The sequence below is a fragment of the Haematobia irritans genome, chromosome 5 (assembly GCF_050003625.1).
Source record: "Haematobia irritans isolate KBUSLIRL chromosome 5, ASM5000362v1, whole genome shotgun sequence".
NCBI lineage: Eukaryota > Metazoa > Arthropoda > Insecta > Diptera > Muscidae > Haematobia > Haematobia irritans.
This window is the reverse complement of record NC_134401.1, coordinates 45987877-46007198: the sequence shown is the minus strand read 5'-3', so window position 1 is coordinate 46007198 and position 19322 is coordinate 45987877. Positions and strand designations below refer to the sequence as shown.

General features: G+C 32.3%; 1 protein-coding gene across 1 annotated transcript in view; it reads right to left on the bottom strand.

Annotated features, from left to right (window-relative positions):
- The window catches only part of Fatp3 (Fatty acid transport protein 3), a 45309-nt gene extending 27908 nt beyond the window's left edge, over positions 1 to 17401 (bottom strand). Inside the window, exon 1 of the mRNA XM_075309974.1 lies at positions 17150 to 17401. The gene's annotated coding sequence lies outside the window, so the exon portion shown is untranslated. The remainder of the gene's footprint in view (positions 1 to 17149) is intronic.
- Between the last annotated feature and the right edge of the window lie 1921 nt (positions 17402 to 19322).

Here is a 19322-nt window from a genome sequence, read left to right as displayed (position 1 = left end):
TAATTGGAATATGAACTGTAGTCGTTGTAATTAATGCTTTTAAGTTTATCAGAATGTAGGAAATGTACTAAGAAAAAGTCAAGCATATAAGCTCATAAAAGAATTGTTAAACAAAACGATTTTTTTTGTGTTTTTTTGTTAGTCTTTTTGTTTCAAAATGCATTTATCATTTATATGATACGCATTCTAGACCGTTGCTGTATGCATTACATTTAATGTACCTTAGTACATGTAATAATATAATGGCTTATATATGAGCATATCATTACTGATGTTTTTATGGTGTAAAAAATGTGGCCCAAAATGTTTGGGAATGTAACTATATCATTTCAATTATAGGACTATATTGGCAAAGCGTTGTTCTATTTCCTGAAAATGAGTTTTAAAAAATCCAATGTGTCCAAAAACTGAAATTCACTAGAGACCTTTTCACTTCACCATCGATTTTCGAAAACTTTATTGAAAATGGTTTATAGTTTTGGGTCGTGGGATTGAACCAATTAACTATTTATTACAAATTTACTTCGTTTAATTTTATTGAATTTTTATATAATTTATTTAAAATTAAATTAAATTTTAATACTTTAAATTAAATTATAAAACATTGAAGTAATTCGGAAGGTGGAAGGTGCGCATTTATGAAAGGTATTTTACTAAACACTTGAATTGATCTATCCAAAATCGGCTTTTAACGTACTTATATTTTGCTCAATAAAAAATGTATTTTTATAAAAAAAATTGTCAAAATTTTATTCCTATAGAAAATTTTGTCAACATTTTATTTCTATAGAAAATTTTGTCAAAATTTCATTTCTTTAAATAATTTTGTCAACATTTTATTTCTATAGAAAGTTTTGTCAAAATTTTATTTTTATATAAAATTTTGTCAAAATTGTATTTCTATAGAAAATATTGTTAAAATTTTATTTCTATAGAAAGTTTTATCAAAATCTTGTTTTTATAGAAAATTTTGTCAAAATTTTATTTCTATAGAAAATGAATGGTATTTTACTAAACACTTGAATTGATGTATCCAAAATCGGCTTTCAAAGTCCTTATATTTTGTTCAATAAAAAATGTAAAAAAAATTGTCAAAATTTTATTCCTATATAAAATTTTGACAACATTTTATTTCTATAGAAACTTTTGTCAAAATTTTATTTCTATAGAAAATTTTGTCAACATTTTATTTCTATAGAAAATTTTGTCAAAATTTTATTTCTACAGAAAATTTTGTTAAAATTTTATTTTTATAAAAAATTTTGTCAAAATTTTATTTCTATAGAAAATTTTGTCAAAATTTTATTTCTATAAAAAATTTTGTCAATTTTTTTTCTATAGAAAATTTTGTCAAAATTTTATTTCTATAGAAAATTTTGTATAAACTTTATTTATATAGAAAATTTTGTCAAAATTTCATTTATATAGAAAATTTTTGCAAGGTTTTATTCCTATAGAAAATTTTGTCAAAATTTTATTCCTATAGAAAATTTTGTCAAAATTTTATTTCTGTAGAAAATTTTGTCAAAATTTTATTTCTATAGACGATTTTGTCAAAGTTTTATTTCTATTTTCATTTCTATATAAAATTTTGTCAAAATTTTATTTCTATAGAAAATTTTGTTAAAATTTTATTCCTAGAGAAAATTTTGTTAAAATTTTATTTCTATAAAAATTTTGTTAAAATTTTATTTCTAGAGAAAATTTTGTCAAAATTTTATTTCTAGAGAAAATTTTGTCAAAATTTTATTTCTAGAGAAAATTTTGTCAAGTTTTTATTTTTTATAGAAAATGTTGTCAACATTTTATTTCTATAGAAATTTTTATTATGTCAAAATTTTATTTCTATAAAAAATTTTGTCAATTTTTTTTATACAAAATTTTGCTAAAATTTTATTTCTATAAAAAATTTTTTCAAAATTTTATTTATATAAAAAATTTAATCAAAATTTTATTTCTATAGGAAATTTTGTCAAAATTTTATTTTTGGTAGAAAAGAGTGTCAAAATGTTATTTCTATAAAAATTTTGTTAAAATTTTATTTCTAGAGAAAATGTTCTCAAAATTTTAATTCTAGGGAAAGTTTTGTCAAATTTTTATTTCTATAGAAAATTTTGTAAACATTTTATTTTTGATAGAAAATGTTGTTAAAATTTTATTTCTATAAAAAGTTTTGCCAAAATTTTATTTCTATAAAAATTTTTTTTTGCAACAAAATATTTCTATAAAATTTTTTGTCAAAATTTTATTTCTTTAAAAAATTTTGTCAAAATTTTATTTCTATAGAAAATTATGTTAAAATTTTATTTCTATAGAAAACTTTGTCAAAATTTTATTTTATAAAAATTTTGTCAAAATTTTATTTTTTACAGAAAATTTTGTCAAAATTTTAGTTCTATAAAAAATTTTGTCAAAATTTTAGTTCTATAGAAAATTTTGTCAAAATTTTATTTCGATAGAAAATTTTGTCAAAATTTTATTTCGACAGAAAATTTTGTCTAAATTTTATTTCTATAGAACAGTTTGTAAAAATTTTTCGTTCTATAGCAAATTTTGCCAAAGCTGTTATTTTATCGAATATTTTGTCAAAATTTTATTTCTATAGAAAATTTTGTCAAAATTTTATTTCTATAGAAAATTTTGTCAAAAGTTTATTTCTATAGAAATTTTTGTCAAAATTGTATTTCTATAGAAACTTTTATGAAAATTTTATTTCTATAGAAAATTTTGTCAAAATTTTTCTTTCTATAGCAAATTTTGTCAAAATTGTTATTTTATAGAATATTTTGTCAAAATTTTATTTCTATAGAAAATTTTGTCAAACTATTATTTTTTATAGAAAATTTTGTCAAAATTTTATTTCTATAGAAAATTTTGTCAAAATTTTATTTCTATAGAAAATTTTGCCAAAATTTTATTTCTATAGAAAATTTTTTCAAAATTTTATTTCTATAGAAAATTTTGTCAAAATATTTATTTTTTTGGTAGAATTTGGTAGAATTTAAAATGCGTCTCGTCCGATCGAAAAGCCGTTTATACTTGTTGTTTTGTTAATGATGAAATCATACTAAAGAAAAATCACAAAGTTTAAAGTCAAGCGAGTCAATCTTTGATACCTATTCCGCAAAAAAAAAAAAAACAGTATCTAATTTAATATTGCAACATTATCTGACGAATTGGAAAATTTGCCGCAATTTCAACTAGTTTCTAAATCTTTTTCCATCAAGTATAATTTTAATATTAAAGTATAATGTCGCCAAGGGTTTCCTCTACCGAGAGACTTATTTGTGTTTTGCGGTTTCGTGAAGGTAATTTTAAACTATTGTGTTAGGAGGCTATTCTCAAATTATATTAAACATTTGGATTATTTGCAATTTTCCTAATATCTCGTATATCATTATTTGAGTTTAAATTGCTTGTATGCTCATAATACACGAAGGTCATACGGATTGTCATTGTCAACTTTGTAAGCAATTTGTTAATAAAGGATTTATGGTTGATGACTTTTTTTAATAAAACTATGACTAAAAGTAGTGATCATGATAAAGACATAAAAATAAAATAAAAAATGAAATAAAATACTTGTACGTGTTTGTTTGTAATAAACAAATTTGATAAAATGAAGACCTTACCCAATCGGGTGCCAAGTTCTTTGGAATAAAGAAATATGAAATAATACTGAACTTTGCTCCTTTACTCAATACAGCGATGTCGTAATTACTTCATTGGATCTGGTGATGATATTAAGCGGGACATGATTTTTTTGAAATTCAATTTTAAATTTCTTCTCATGATAAGACAGAAAATAGAATGGATTTGGTTTTTGTATGAAAAATAAAGTTATCTTTACCCTAGAAGCAAAGTACATGGAAAATTATTAAGCTCGGAAGACAAATGAACTCTTAAAAAGCGGTCAACGTTTTAAACCGTCTATCGAATTGTCATAAAAAACAAGCTTATCTGAAAGTCAAGAGAAGAATTTTGTATTGTACTTGGCATTGTATCAAGACTCACTATCAGAGAATGAAGCTGCCGAGACGCGTCGCCGCCGAATATGTCGACTCAAAATTAGCCGACAATTAATCAAAAATGTTGATTTAAAACACAAACATTTATTAATATATTTTTATTTTTTTTTGTCAAAATATTTAACTTTCCACCTAAAATCAGTTGCTATAATAATTTTGTAAAAATTTGAATGAAATTTAAATGTGATTGTAAGATTGGTTGTACAATTCAAATTGATTTTATAATGGATAATTGTCCGCCGCCGAATAGACAAATTTACATCGGTTAGCGGTCAAGCCGCCGCCGCCGGAGGCAAAAAAAACTAGTTTCAGCCACCGCCGACAAAAATGGGTCGGCTTCACTCTCCGCTCACTATAGTGAGTCACAATAATTTCCATGATTCGGAAGAATTTTCGCGAGTCAACTTCCAATGTCATTCATTTTGGTGAATCCGAGCTCAATACCTAAGTCCCGTATTATCTAGAAATGTCGTTACATAGTAAGTGAAAGATAATAAGAAATCCCTTAAAAAATTAAAAACAAAAAATAAGTCATTGGGCATAAATATCAATCGAATGAGGAAGTCGACGTCGTCACAGAAGCCTATCGCCACACGCAATGAAATAAAACACTAACGTTGTACTTTTGTTATGGTATTTTAAATTTCTTCGGGATATATACACCGAAAAAAATGCGTATTATATAAATGCTATTTTTAACTTATTTTTATTGGAAAAAAATTTTTGTTGGTAGCTAAATTTTATTTTTTTTTTCAAAAATTTCCCCAGGCCAATGAAATATTCCTTTACTCGTAGTTAAGTATGTCTCAATCATTTTATGAACTGAACGTGGGTATAAAGTTCAATGACCGTATACATAAGTTCAATATGAACTAAAACAGAAGAACATTTTTACACGATTCTCAATACTAGTAAGAATTAACTACAGTATGGTTAAAATGGTCATGATTTGGCGCCAATGATTTAATTTTTTATACCCTCCACCATAGGATGGGGGGTATATTAACTTTGTCATTCCGTTTGTAACACATCGAAATATTGCTCTTAGACCCCATAAAGTATATATATTCTGGGTCGTGGTGACGGACATGCTTAGATCTGAGTCGATCTAAGCATGTCCGTCCGTTCGTCTGTTGACGCTAACTTCCGAACGAAACAAACTATCGGCTTGAAACTTGGCACAAGTAGTTGTTATTGATGTAGGTCGGATGGTATTGCAAATGGGTCATATCGGACCACTTTTACGTAAAGCCCCCTATAAACCGACGCTCAGATTTGGTTTGCAGAGCCTCTGGGAGGAGCAAAATTCATCCGATCCGGTTGAAATTTGGTACATGGTGTTAGTAGAGACCATATACCACTTTTAAGTATAGCCCCCATATAAAGGGACCCTCAGATTTGGCTTGTGGAGCCTCTAATAGAAGCAAATTTCATCCGATCCGGTTGAAATTTGGTACATGGTGTTAGTATATGGTCTCTAACAACCATACCAAAATTGGCCCACATCGGTCCATAAATATATATAGCCCCCATATAAACCGATCTCAAGATTTGACCTCCGAAGCCTCATGGATGAGCAAAATTCATCCGATTCGGTTGAAAATTGGTACATGGTGTTAGTATATGATCTCTAACAATCATGCAGGAATTCGTCCATATTGGTCGATAAGTATATATAGCCCCCATATAATTCGATCCCCCGATTTGGCTTGCGGAGCCTCTACGAGAAGCAAATTTCATCCGATCCGGCTGAAATTTTGTACGTGGTGTTAGCATATGGTCTCTAACAACCATGCAGGAATTGGTCCACACCGGTTCATAATTATATATAGCCCCCATATAAACCGATCCCCAGATTTGGCTTGCAGAGCCTCTAAGAGAAGCAAATTTCATCCGATCTGGCTGAAATTTGGTACATGGTGTTAGTATATGGTCTCTAATAACTACCCAAAAATTGGTCCACATCGGTTCATAATTATATATAGCCCCCATATAAACCGATCCCAAGATTTGACCTCCGGAGCCTCATGGATGAGCAAAATTCATCCTATTCGGTTGAAAATTGGTACATGCACACAAAAAAAATTCACGAAAATTTTTCCAGTTAAAATTTTAATTGAGTTTTAAAAAATATTCAATTAAAAATTTAATTGATTCAACAAATTTTGTAATTGAAACAAAAATCAATCACAAAAATAATAGTATCAATTATTTTTTTAATTGTATCAATTAACTTTTTAATTGACTTTCAATTAATTTTTTAATTGATACTATCATTTCTGTGATTGAAGACATTTCAATTAAAAATTTATTGGATCAATTAATTTCGTGATTGAATCAGAAAAAAATTTTTTTGTGTGTGGTGTTAGTATATGATCTCTACCAACCATGCAAAAATTGGTCCATATCGGTCCATAGTTATATGTAGCCCCCATATAAACCGATCGCCAGATTTGACCTCCGGAGGCCCTTGGAAGAGCAAAATTCACCCGATCCGGTTGAAATTTTGTACGTGGTGTTAGTATATGGTCTCTAACCACCATGCATGAGTTGGTCCACATCGGTCCATAATTATATATAGCCCCCATATAAACCGATCCCCAGATTTGACCTCCGGAGCCTCATGGATGAGCAAAATTCATCCGATTCGGTTGGAAACTGGTACATGGTGTTAGTATATTATCTCTAACAACCATGCAAAAATTGGTCCATATCGGTCCATAGTTATATGTAGTCCCCATATAAACCGATCCCCAGATTTGACCTCCGGAGCCCCTTGGAAGAGCAAAATTCACCCGATCCGGTTGAAATTTGGTACGTGGTGAAATTTTGTACATTGCGATAGTATATGGCCGCTAACAACCATGCCAAAATTGGTCCGTATCGGTCTGTAGTTACATATAGCCAATCCCCAAAAATAATCTACCAAAATTTTATTTCTATAGAAAATTTTGTCAAAATTGTATTACTATAGAATATTTTGTCAAAATTTTATTACTATAGAAAATTTTTGTCAAAACTTTATTACTATACAAAATTTTGTCAACATTTTATTTCTTTAGAAAATTTTGTCAAATTTTTATTTCTGTAGAAAATTTTGTCAAACTGAATTATATACGTCTTTAATCGGCCTTTTTTTGTTTAATATACAGTATGTCAAGAAAGTCTTTTGACATTGCCAAATATTTCAAATTCTAGAAATAATTGAAATATTAAATATTTTATTAAATTTTTAATTCTGTGTACGTATGTATACTTTGCAAAATACATAATAAAATATTTTTTTAAAATTTCATTATATTTAATTTTGGAACAAAACATAATTTTTATCCCATTGTCAAAACACTTTCTTGACAAACTGTATACCCCGTATGGACTAACTTACAATTGAGAAGACGGTGTTAATAAGTTTTAAGATACCTTGCCATCAGCAAGTGTTACCGCAACCCAATTAATTGGATTGTGGATGACAGTCTTAGTACAAACTTCTAAGCAATCCATTGTGGAGGGTACATAAGATTCGGCCTGGCCGAACTTACGGCCGTATATACTTGTTCTTCTATGAGAGGGTGCAATTTCATGAAATGCTGTTAAAAAGTATACCAGGGCTTTCAATTTTCTTGGTTTTAACAACGATTTATGGAAATCCCAAAATGTGGAGTACAATTTAGTTCAATTTTCGAACGAGGTAGTTCATTCTTACTATGAAACAGTTTACTTTTTTTCTGTATATATTTTTGTTTTAAATTTCTGTTAGTTTCACGCAAAACGAAATTTCCTCCCAAACGAAATTTTAGACAGTCAACCATTATTTACCATCCAATTTTCGCTGTAAGGAAGTTTTTGTGATAAACATTGATTTTTTTACAGGGTGTGAAAATAAATTTTCCGTGCTAATTGCATCTTCCCTCACATCTTTCTCATTTCCACGAGGTTTATTCTTCGTTCTTAGCACTTTATTCTGTAATACAAACAATGTAGAAGAGATTATTCGATTTTATAAAATTTTCAAAATTTACGCCTGGACGCAGAATCGAACCGAGGACCATACAGTTTGTAAGCCAATACACTATTCACTGGGCTACCTAGCTGTTATTGTCATAAACAGATAAGTAGCGCTATAGCAATCAACGCACAAGCAATGCATACAGTCAACCAGTTCTATTTATAGAGTAAAACGGCCGCTCACGAACCGATGTAAATAAACTTTATTTGACAGAAACATATCTTTTAGTCGTCCACTTTCTTACAAATAAACTTTGTGTAAACGGAAATTAAGAAATTTTACTCATATTCCAAACATTTTCTATAAGATGTTTGCCATTACATACTACTATATTAATTTTTTAATATGAAACTTCAAAATGTGTCTTATTAAAGACTTAATGTCAGAAAGGATTAGTGCTCGATATAAACGAAAAGGATTTTGGAATAAAAAGTGTTTTTTTTTATTGCAAAAATAAAAATTCTGTAAGAAAAACAGTTTTCTTTGTACACGCAGAGAAGGAATATGATCACCCCAACCATGTTCGAAGAGCAAAATGTTACTTTTTCACGGAAAACATGTATCATGTTTGTCGAAACCATGTTCTTTTCTCGGAAATTATGTATCTGATTTCGAAAAGCATGTTATGTTTGACGAGAAAAGAATATTTTTGCGACAAAAATGCTACATGGTCGCTGTGAAAAAGTTACATGGTGCTCTTGAAACATGTTTGAGGTGATCATATTCCTTTTCTGGGTGTGTGTACATCTGATATCCTTCTCATTTTTATACCCACCACCATAGAATGGTGATGGGGGTATAATAAGTTTGTCATTCCGTTTGTAACACATCGAAATATCGATTTCTGACTATATAAAGTATATATATATATATATTCTTGATCAGAGAGAAATTCTTAGACGACATAAGCATGTCCGTCTGTCTGTCTGTCTGTTGTAATCACGCTACAGCCTTCAGTAATGGCGCTATTGTCCTGAAATTTGGCACGGATTCGTTTTTTGCTTGCTGGCAGGTCAAGTTCGAAGATGGGCTATATCAGTCCAAGTTTTGATATAGTCCCCATATAAACCGACCTCCCGATTTGGCGTCTTGAGCTTATAAAAACCGTAGTTTTTATACAATTTGCCTGAAAGTGGAAATCTAGAGGTATTTTAGGACCATCAAAAGGTGTGCCGCAAATAGTGCTTATCGGTCCATGTTTTGGTATAGCCCCCATATAGACCGATCTCCCGATTTTGCTTCTTGGGCTTCTAGAATCCGTAGTTTTTATCCAATTTGCCTGAAATTGGAAATCTAGAGGTATTTTAGAACCATCAGAAGGTGTGCCGAAAATAATGCTTATCGGTCCATGTTTTTGTATAGCCCCAATATAAACCGAACCCCTGACTTTATTTTTGGGCTTATAGAATACGTAGTTTTTATCCAATTTGCCTGAAATTAGAAATCTAGAGGTATCTTAGAACCATAAAGAGGTGTGTTGAAAATGGGATGTATCGGTCCATGTTTTGGTGTAGCCCCCACATAGACTGATCTCCCGATTTTACTTCTTGGGCTTCTAGAATTCGTAGTTTTTTACCCAATTTATTTGAAATTGGAATTCTAGAGGTATTTTAGAATCATCAGAAGGCGTGCAGAAAATAGTGCTTATCGGTCCATGTTTTTGTATAGAACCCATATAGACCGATCTACCTACTTTATTCTTGGGCTTCTAGAAACTGTATTTATTATCCGATTTGCCTGAAATTTGAAATCTAGAAGTATTTTATGACCACAAATGGGTGTGCCGCAAATAGTGCTTATCGGTCCATGTTTTGGTATAGAACCCATATAGACCGATCTCCCGATTTTGCTTCTTGGGCTTCTAGAATCCGTAGTTTTTATCCAATTTGCCTGAAATTGGAAATCTAGAGGTATTTTAGGACCATCAAAAGGTGTGCCGCAAATAGTGCTTATCGGTCCATGTTTTGGTGTAGCCCCCATATTGACAGATTTTCCGACTTTATTTCTAAGGCTTTTAGAAACTGTATTTGTTATCCGAATTGCCTGAAACTTGAAATCTAGAAGGTGTGCCGAAATTGTGTGTGCCGAAATTGTGGTGTATCGGTCCATGGTTTGGTGTAGCCCCCACATAGACCGATCTTCTGATCGTTTTTATCCGATTTGCTTGAAAATGTAAATATACTGGTATTTTAGACCCTCAAAAATCTATATCGCATTTATTTTTACCGGTCCATTTGGTGAAGCACTGATATAGACCGATTTAACTTCTTGAGGATACATCCAAAGAAAAAATATTTTGCTACGGAATAAAATTTTAGACAAACGAAATTCCCCTTTCGTATAAAGTATTTTCGTTTAGAGCAAATTAATCCGAATTTTTGATAAGCGAATCAATTTTCTCTAAAATTTGTGTCAAAAGAAAACTTTGCTTGTCTAAAATTTCGTTCCTCAGAAAAGAAAACTCTTCTTTCAATGTATAGCAGGCGCACTGATCAAGCTTGAAACTGAAAGTAAAATTTCCAGATTTTTTTCATCGTAATCATTTAAATAATGGCGGAAAAAATCTACAGATTTAGAATTTCAAATCAAGGCGTTATTTTATCATTTACACGATATGTTTATGATTTCTCTAAAACTCAAACAAAATTGGTTCTTATAAATCCAGAATCTGATCTAGTCTTCATAGGTAGAATCTTTAAATTTATCTTCGGGAAGCGTACTGGTTGAACTGATTTGCTTGGGAGAAGATTTGTCATCAAATCCCCTAAAATTCTATATATTATCAAGTAACCCACTACGACGAAGAGTTTTCAATGTAAACTGTTATATTTGATTCATGGTGGTGGGTATTTAAAATTCGGCCCGGCGAACTTACTGCTATATATACTTGTTTTCTGTAATACAACACTTTTTTCTGGTATACAAATAATGTAGAAGAAAATTTTCGATTTTATAATTTTTTTTTTCTCAAAATTTTATCATTCGTCCAGACGGAGATTCGAACCGCAAACCATAAACTATCCACTGGTGATTAGCGCACAATGAACAAGCAACCCACACAGTGAAGTAGTTCTAGTTCTATAAATCAGCTTGTTGGACACACATAAGGCGATTGAAAGAAACTTTATTTAAAGAACAAAAATATTTAAAACAAAAATGTTTAAATTACCTATCAAATATATGAAAAAACGAGTTATAAAAAATTGACTTAAATGAACTTCCTGTGCAGTTAAAATAAAGAACATCTTTGGGAGGACATTTTTGGAAGTGATTTTAAAGTTGTAAAGAACTTCCAAACAGTGAAGTAGTTCTAGTTCTATAAATCAGCTTGTTGGACACACATAAGCTGATTGAAAGAAACTTTATTTAAAGAACAAAAATATTTAAAACAAAAAACTTTAAATTACCCATTAAATATATGAAAAAACGAGTTATAAAAAATTGACTTAAATGAACTTCCTGTGCAGTTAAAATAAAGAACATCTTTGGGAGGACATTTTTGGAAGTGATTTTAAAGTTGTAATGAACTTCCAAATTTGTTTGCTGGTTTTTTTGATAGTGTAGCTATATAAAAACCATAGCGTTGGCTGCTTGCAGATAAAAAATTTCTATCACGTATTAACAAAAAAACTTTGAGGAATATGCGCATGCGTCCAGTTTATAAAAAAAAAAAAAACAACCATGGTCTGTCATAGATATTACGTAGAGATAGTATGTGTGTCTGCCAATATACTTTCTTTGAGCACGCGAATTAGTTCATTAAATATTTTCAAAATCAATTTCGTAAGACTCAGTTCAAATAATGGTAATGTAATAGAACTTAAAGAGAACATTTAGCCGGTTATTGGGATTCCCATTTATTTTGAATACAAAATTGCTTTTCTAATCATTTGAAGGTGCATTCAAAGGTTAACAATAAAAACATGTTCAACCTTAACAGCCAATTCCTAATCTCATCAGCCTAAAATTCCCTCCACGTGATGGTTTTGCATTTCGATATTCACTTAATATTAATACCTGGCTACAGGGACATATGATATCAGGAAACTGTAAATAAGATAAGTTGACTAGACTGGAAACCATATCATATATAAAACCCAAAATCGTGAGATCTGATTATATGTTGGCTATACCAAACCCTAGACCGATACACAACAAATTCGACACACCTATTTGAGGGCCAAATACGTGAGGATTTTCCAAATTCACAAAAAAATCGAATAAAAAATCGGGTGATTGGTCTATACGGGGAACGATATATACTATAGAGAGGTACATATATTTGGATCTAAAATTTCTGTAGATTCCAAATTTCAGGTAAATCAAAAAAAAAACTGTAAACCGGTTTAGCATTTTGGATCGATTGTCGGTTCGGGAAGGCCGAATGTATCCTTCACCATGGTTTTCCTATTGATTTCTAAATTGTTAGTTAGTCCATATGGAATCTATCTTAAGGTTGGTGTTAAGTTCGAGTTTAGCCGCTAAAATTGTCATTTTTTTACGATTACTTTTCTTTAATAATCCATTTTAAGGAATACAAACTTTGTGAAAATTTACTTTGGGCTATTCCCCATCAAGTTATAATAGAATTTGCAACAAATATGTAAAATTGTATGCCTTTTTTACTGATTTAGTTTTCACTTTAGCGGCTCGAAATTAATAAAGGGTGATACGGTCAAAATTTGGTCAATACAAACTTGACGTATTTCTTTCAATTTTGCATTTAAAAAACCTGAACACCCCTCATTTTGTGTGTGTAGAATGTTGCTCCTATTTTGATTTTGGAATTCACTCTTCAGTTGTCAAAATGCCGTCCAAGCAAGAAGAGCAGCGTATCAAAATTTTGCTCGCGCATCACGAAAATCCGAGCTACTCGCACGCAAAGCTGGCAAAATCGCTAAAAGTTGCCAAATCAACCGTTACAAATGTATTTAAAGTGTTTGGGGAACGTTTGTCGGCAGCCAGGAAGTCTGGATCGGGGGGAAATCGAAAACCGGAAGCCGCTGAGACGACAAAGAGAGTTGCCGGTAGTTTCAAGCGAAACTCTAACCTCTCTCTCCGAGATGCCGCAAATAAGCTGGGTGTATCGTTTATAACCGTGCATCGACCCAAAAAACGAGCGGGACTATCGACTTACAAGAAGGTAGTGACTCCAAATCGCGATGATAAACAAAATACACGACGATGTCAAAGTTCGCAAAGAAATATCTGGTTTGGCAAGCCATCTGTACCTGTGGCTTGAAAAGCAGCATTTTCATAGCTTCCGGGACTGTCAACCAAGAAATTTACGTGAAAGAGTGTTTGAATAAACGTCTGCTGCCTTTCCTGAAGAAACACGGTTGTTCCGTACTGTTTTGGCCGGATTTGGCATCTTGCCATTACGGTAAAAAGGCCATGGAGTGGTACGCCGCCAACAACGTGCAGGTGGTTCCCAAGGACAAGAACCCTCCCAACACGCCAGAGCTCCGCCCAATTGAGAAATACTGGGCTATTGTCAAGCGGAACCTAAAGAAGACCAAAAAACTGCTAAGGACGAGCAGCAGTTCAAGGCAAACTGGCTTTCTGCGGCGAAGAAGGTGGCTGTACAAAATCTGATGGCAGGTGTCAAGTGTGAGGCCCGGCAATTCGGATTTGGAAAAGCGAAAGCCTAACTGAATATTTTTCCTGAATTTTATACTAATTGAACTTGAAAAAGAAATTTAATTTGATTTTTGAAATAAACGATTTCACCGATTTACACGCGTTTTACCTTGACAAAATTTTGACCTATCACCCTTTATGGGGTGCTCCTACTAAATTGTCCCAGGACATGTCCTTTGGGATGAGTCCAAGACGCGTCCTAAAATGTAAATTTACCCCGCCGATGACAAAACCCATGTTAAAGTGACCGGTCCCTTCCATAAGTTTTGACCAGAACTGGGACTGGTCCATACACACCAGGGACTAGTCCTGTACCGTTTCTGTGGTTGATCCATTTCCCGTAGGGTTATTAATGCACTCAATATTAGTGGCCTACTAACTCTGTAGGTGTAAAATCAATTATTGCTCCTACGAGTACTATGAAGCCTTTCTGTTCAGATTGAGATAAAGCTCTCATAAACATGATCCCCTTAATTTTATTAAATCAGGAAATACGGTGTTTTTCCCCACTCTATTTCAATGATACGCCACAAATGCTTATGTTTACTAAATCGGTAAGGGTGGTTTAGGGTATGATATAGTCGGCCCCGCCCGAAAAGCAGAAAAACAAATAAGAAAAACTCAAACTTATAAGAAACTTGCGCCTTACGAATACATACTGGGACCACACCGTAGACAAGTCTTGGACAATCTCATAAAAACCTGTTCCATATGATATGAACGAAGCTAAAGGGTGATTCTTTTGAGGTTAGGATTTTCATGCATTAATATTTGACAGATCACGTGGGATTTCAGACATGGTGTCAAAGAGAAAGATGCTCAGTATGCTTTGACATTTCATCATGAATAGACTTACTAACGAGCCACAACGTCGAATTTTCAGTGAATGGGCCCTAGAAAAGTTGGCAGAAAATCCGCTTTTTTATCGAAAATTGCCGCATTTGGAGTGAATAGCAACCAGAAGCCGTTCAAGAACTGCCCATGCATCCCGAAAAATGCACTGTTTGGTGTGGTTTGTACGCTGGTGGAATCATTGGACCGTATTTTTTCAAAGATGCTGTTGGACGCAACGTTACGGTGAATGGCGATCGCTATCGTTCGATGCTAACAAACTTTTTGTTGCCAAAAATGGAAGAACTGAACTTGGTTGACATGTGGTTTCAACAAGATGGCGCTACATGCCACACAGCTCGCGATTCTATGGCCATTTTGAGGGAAAACTTCGGAGAACAATTCATCTCAAGAAATGGACCGGTAAGTTGGCCACCAAGATCATGCGATTTGACGCCTTTAGACTATTTTTTGTGGGGCTACGTCAAGTCTAAAGTCTACAGAAATAAGCCAGCAACTATTCCAGCTTTGGAAGACAACATTTCCGAAGAAATTCGGGCTATTCCGGCCGAAATGCTCGAAAAAGTTGCCCAAAATTTGACTTTCCGAATGGACCACCTAAGACGCAGCCGCGGTCAACATTTAAATGAAATTATCTTCAAAAAGTAAATGTCATGGACCAATCTAACGTTTCAAATAAAGAACCGATGAGATTTTGCAAATTTTATGCGTTTTTTTTTTTAAAAGTTATCAAGCTCTTAACAAATCACCCTTTACAAGGAATGTAATGAGGTTTGAAGCCTGCTATAGAAGGATTCGAACCGGCTGACTTTATGGCTTTGTTTGTCTTAAAACGTGAGGTACATAGTATTTGTAATGCACACAATATTTTTTTCTGTGCAGCAATTAATCACGTATTTACTTTTTTTATTTATATAGATAAAATTGTTCGACTATTTTTATCTATAACTGTCAGTAAATAATTTATAATTATTTTATCCACCAATTACTGTTTGTTTGACAGTTAAAGTTATTGCTTTTATGAACTTTGACCATAAATCACAAGAATATCACTTAATTGAAATTTCCCGTAACCGCTATGGTTACATTTCTCATTTACATTTGAATTACAATTGAATCCTAACAAAGTTGTTTGCATTTTCAATAAAGTGGCAACACTTCCAACATTCAACAAACACTTGTTGTCATTAGACAATTGAATATTACCATTACATTTCGATGTAAACAAAAATCATAGTTCCATTGTTGAAGGGGGTCACAGTGGAGGGGAAACTATAATAGTTCAATGGGGTAAATGGATAAATAGACAATGGGTTCGGTTGTATGATTTTGTGACATACGCACTCACAACATGTTTCTCTCTGTCATTATCAATTGATTCGTGTAAGTACAAGTGAGAATAATTCGCAGTGTTAACCAGACAAGACAGTGTTGCCAACTCCCCAAGGCCAAAAAGCACCAAAAAAAAAAATATTATAAATTCTAACAGACCACCTTCCACCACAAAATCGAAAATTAAATGCTCTACTTAAAAAAAAAAAAAAAAAAAAAAAAAAAAAAAAAAAAAAAAAAAAACCTTCCGAAGATGTATTATAGAACTTTTGTGAATTGAATTTCAATTAATTTTCACAATTACTTTTCTTTAATAAATCATTTTAAGGTATACAAACTTTGTGAAAATTTGCTTTTGGCTATTCCCCATCAAGTTATAATAAACTTTGCAGCAAATATGCATAATTTTAAGTCCATTTTTACTGATATAGTTTTCACTTTAACGGCAAAACTCAAACTTAGTACTCACTATTATGAACCGCTATTCAAGTATACACCTTGATCAGTTTTAATGCTTTCGTCCAATTCATTTTGATCAGTGATGTTTTTCAACTTTCAAAATAATAATATATGGAAGGAGTCTATTGCTTATTTCAGTTGTGCGTGCTTTTGTGGATTTAATGCAAACGTTTTTAATGACATCTTTACCAAATTCAAAAATTCGACACTCATCGCTCGACTTTCCTACAGAATACCCTAAATAACAATATTAATTGAAAAATAATCAATACCACCTTCATAACAATCAAATTCTATATTTGGCAATAAATTTGAGTTTCTTCGGCTCTTGAAAGTCTAATGAAAATTTTTGTATCAATTAAACTTAATACTGTTCAAAATAAAAAAAGCACCAAAAGCACTAAATGAAAATGCCAGAAAGCACCAAGTTGGTGCTTTTTTTGAAAAGGCACCAAACAGGCAATTTGGTGCTTTTTAGAAATCAAAAAGCACTAAATTTGGTGCTAAAAGCACCAAATTGGCAACACTGAGACAAGATAGTTTCCTCTCACTCTCTACAATCCCCTCCCACATTTGTGTATTTCTCTTTGACTCACTCTCTAGTTTATTATTTTGCAGTTGGTGGGGGGGAGGGGGCGCATATATGGGCAAACATACACAGTGATTTAGATAAAATTCATTAAATTTGACCACCACAGTGTTGCTCTTCAGTTCTCCTCAGACTAATCAATCAATTGTTGCACTTTACACATGTATAGTTGTTATTATTATTTTTGATTAATTTTCATTTTAATTTTCTTTTTTCTCTCCGTTTGTTACACACACACAATACCTTTTCTTTATGTTTCAATTAAGATTTCGTTAACAAAGACAGCACTTCGTTCTTCTTGATTATTGTTATATTATTATCTATATTACAAAACAAAGATTATTGTTTGGTTGTTTCCATTGAATGGGGAGAGGGTCACTTGTATGTTACTCGTCCCGTTTACTTATTTTTTGAATTTTCAGAGGAACAGCTACCAGCCGTACGATACGAATATCTCGCGCTTACTGATGGGTGTTTATTTTGTGGGTGACAGTTAATGTTGTCGAGACGTCTGCAATGGCTAGAACATTACGTCTCAAAGTTAGCAAGAGCACATAAAGTAGTCAGTAATTGCTTGCTAGACCTGGAAATTGTATGAAGTTTTTGAGCAAGTTGTTTAGTCAGAGACTTAGTGAGTGATTTAAAGATTTTACTCTCCTCTAAGTGGGGCAAGAGATAAGCAATGCATTGGGGCTGGTATACCGACTCAATACTCATGGAAAAATTGTACTCACAATAGATTGAAGGAAATGTTGCCATATTGCGAATTTATTTACGAATATAGACTACAATATATGGGATAAATTGTCGTAGTAGCAGAATGCTAAATTCAATGATATTCCTATATTAGAACCTGCATAGAGACAACACACACCCAGAAAAAAAGTTACTGAAACTGTTCTTTTTGAATGTGTAAGGGGTGCAATATTGGCGCAGAAGCGATGAATTTAAAATGGGCTTGTTATTGGATGGATGTTCATCAGCCGTTGCATTGAATTTGCATCACTTCTTAAGGTGTGATCCGAATTCAGTATTTTGGATGTGAATTAAACAATTTTGTGATATTTTGCCAAATATATTATTTTTATAATTTTTAATACATTCCTTGTCTGAACTCTTGGACTTCAAATATTTTCAAAAATTCGAAATTTTTTTAAATGAATTTAGCATTTTTTGCAACAAAATTTAAATTATTTTTATTAACTGTTTCTGATCTTTTTTAAATAAAACAAGTATATACGGCAGTAAGTTCGGCCAAGCCGAATCTTATGTACCCACCATCATGGATTGCGTAGAAACTTCTACGAAAGACTGTCATCCACAATCAAATTATTTGGGTTGTGGTAATACTTAAAAATTCTTAACATCGTCTTCTAAATTGTAAGTTAGTTCATACGTGGTATTTTTAGACAAAAAGGGTATTATTAGACAAAAAGGGTTTGTATATTTAAGTCTACAAATAATTACGAAACGATATGGACTTTTGCACGGTACTTAGAGAGCCAGAATTGAAATATGGGGTTCGCTTATATGGGGGCTATATACAATTATGAACTTGATATGGACCAATTTTTGTGTGATTGGGGATCGATTTATCTATGGGCTATATATCTATAGACCGATATCGGATGAATTTTGCTTCTCCAAAAGGCACCGGAGGTCAAATCTGGGGATCGGTTTATATGGGGGCTATATATAATTATAGACCTATATGGACCAATTCCTGCACTAACATCACGTACCAAATTTCAACCCAATCGGATGAATTTTGCTCTTTCGAGGGTCTCCAGAGGTCATCGGATCGGTTTATATGGGGGCTATATATAATTATGGACCGAATTCGAAAATTTTTTGGATGGGTGTTTGAGGCCATATATTAACACCACGTACCAAATTTCAACTGAATCAGATGAATTTTGCTCTTCCACGAGGCTACGGAGGTTAAATCTGGGGATCGGTTTATATGGGGGCTATATATAATTATGGACCGATGTGGACAAATTTTTGCAAGGTTGTTAGAGACCATATACTAACACCATGTACCAAATTTCAGCCAGATCGGATGAAATTTGCTTATCTTAGAGGCTCCTCAAGCCAAATCTGGGGTCGGTTTATATCGGGACTATATATAATTATGGACCGATGTGTACCAAATTTTGGACGCTTGTTAGAGACCATATACTGACCCCATGTACCAAATTTCAGACGGATCGGATGAAATTTGCTTCTCTTAGAGGTTCCGCAAGCCAAATTTGGGAATCGGTTTATATGGTGGCTATACGTAAAAGTGGACCGATTTGGCCATTTTCAATACTATCCGGCCTACATCAATAACAACTACTTGTGCAAAGTTTCAAGTCGATAGCTTGTTTCATTCGGAAGTTAGTGTGATTTCAACAGAGGACGGACGGTCATG